The 2,356-nt window shown below is 35.6% G+C and overlaps 1 long non-coding RNA gene across 1 annotated transcript; it reads right to left on the reverse strand.

Annotated features, from left to right (window-relative positions):
* Positions 1-214: 214 nt before the first annotated feature.
* LOC113093401 (uncharacterized) lies at positions 215-2,025 on the reverse strand. The gene is made up of 3 exons (XR_003287736.1): positions 1,918-2,025; positions 1,552-1,637; positions 215-753 (listed from the first exon to the last, which is right to left on the reverse strand). It is a non-coding gene; the product is annotated as an uncharacterized LOC113093401 (long non-coding RNA).
* Positions 2,026-2,356: the final 331 nt, after the last annotated feature.

The following is a 2,356-nucleotide window of genomic DNA, read 5'->3' on the forward strand; positions in this document are numbered from 1 at the left end:
CTTAATTTAGGCAAATGGAACCCAAGAGCAAAATTCATTTTGAACCAACAAGATCAAATCATTTTCATTTTAATCATATTATTGTATTTATCTATAAACTATTTAATCTTGTTGAGCCAATTAATCTTAATCACTTAATTTAGAAAACCAGAAATATTGTGTCAACTACTATCGTTAAATTAATTGTACAACTTTATTTACATCAAACAAATGTTTAATTGTTGACATGTCTATCAAAATGTAATTTACTGCACAAATAAAATGTTCTCAAAGTGAATGTCAAAAGTTTCTCTTTATTCTTATTTCAAGGCAAATTTTCAGGTAAAAAAATACAAAAAAATATCATCCAAGATGAACAACATTATATTTCAATGTATATGCACAGCTAATACCTTCTTGAGTCAAGATTTAGTCTTTTGAGAATACACACGTAAGGTAACTTACTCCAACATCTTGTTTTTAAGGGCTGGTACCTTTAGTGAAAGTTTTTGTCCATCCAAGATAAAGAACACTTTCTGGATGACCTCAAATGTAGCCTTGAGTTCTTGTGGGTAGCTGAGGTTCAAGGCGTAAGTAAGTCCAAACAGCATGGCCACTGCTATACGTTCTTCAAAGAGCAGAGAACCTCGGTCCCTTCAATCAGGATACCAACGTCCACAGGTTTATCCCCTGGTTGGTGTCTATGAATTGGACGATGTAGATCCCCATTACCATCTGCTCTATGGCTTCTTTAGAATTCATCCAGTCGCAATCCTGGGCAAGACAAATAAAATGTGGTAAAATTGGACTACTGTAAAATAAAAATGAATAAGAACAATTAATAAGAACAAATAATCAAACTACAAGCAACATTACAAATAAATACAATAGATCAAAGATTCAAATAAAATAAACAGTGCTTTTCAGTTTTTTTCAGGTATCTAACAGTAGTTTTTTTTTAGTGAAAGGTGAAAGTGACATTCAGCCAAGTATGGTGACCCATACTCAGAATTTGAGCTCTGCATTTAACCCATCCGAAATGCACACACACAGAGCAGTGAACACACACACACTGTGAGCACACACCCGGAGCAGTGGGCAGCCATTTATGCTGTGGCGCCCGGGGAGCAGTTGGGGGTTCGATGCCTTGCTCAAGGGCACCTAAGTCGTGGTATTGAAGGTGGAGCGAGAGCTGTTCATGGACTCCCCCCACCCACAATTCCTGCCGGCCCGAGACTAGAACTCACAACCCTTCGATTGGGAGTCCGACTCTCTAACCATTAGGCCACGATTTCCCCTTAGGTACAGAAAATGGATAATCAAATATAAAACACTGCATATTATCTTTACTGAATAAATTAAAGATTAATCATTAATGAAGTAACATCAGCTATTCAGTCAAGAGCAGTTAGTAATTTCTTTGTCATTTCTTGTGTGATTTAACATTAAAAACACAGGCAGTGAGAATAGTTTTTTTGACGATCCAGTACATACTGTTACACATACAATGTCTTTCTCTTTTAATAAAACTTCACTTAAGACATAACAGACTATGTTTGCTAGGATACTCACCAAGACAGTCATGTTGATATAATTTTTGTACGAATTTGGCCTCTGAAGCACAAGACTTGAAAGAGAACTCAGTATTTGCACGTTTTCTGAAAAAAAAAAAGCTTTGGATGAGCACACTCACAAATCATCTCACAGTTCTCTTTTGCGTCTTGCTCTTGAATGTTTAATTTAGCAAGGCTTAAATGAGTTTTGTTTACACAAAGATAGCAACAGCGTTCATGACTAGACGTTAGAGCAGCATACGGCACTCGCATCGTCATTAGAGGTGGACTGCGGTTCAAGTGCGTGCCGAACCATAAGTAGAGAATGGTACGGTTAGATTTTAATGTAAACATAAAAGTGAAGAAGAGAAAAGCAGTTGCTTACATTGTACTCCTTGAACAGCTGTAGATGGTCCTCCTTTAAGTATACACACAGTGCTTTTTGAGGATGCATTCTCTTTCCATGTCTACGCTGTTGTTCTGTATAAAAAAAATAAAATAAAAAAAAAAACACAAAAACATTGATTATTTGACAATATCATATCGATAACCAAGTATAACAGGACATACAATCTATATGAAAGTTCAACTAATAATAAAAATTCTATCATTAATTACTCACCCTCGTGTCATGCTCGAAGACATTCGTTCATCTTTGGATCACAAATAATTTTATTTTTTTTATGAATTCTGAAAGTTTTCTGTCCCTCCATAAACAGCTATGCAACTGAGACTTTGATACTTCAAAAAGTACATAAAGCGATCATAAAACGAATCCATATAAATTGAGCGGTTTAGTCACATTTCTCTGAAGACTCGCTTTA

This window comes from Carassius auratus, unplaced genomic scaffold (assembly GCF_003368295.1).
Source record: "Carassius auratus strain Wakin unplaced genomic scaffold, ASM336829v1 scaf_tig00215004, whole genome shotgun sequence".
Taxonomy (NCBI): Eukaryota; Metazoa; Chordata; class Actinopteri; order Cypriniformes; family Cyprinidae; genus Carassius; species Carassius auratus.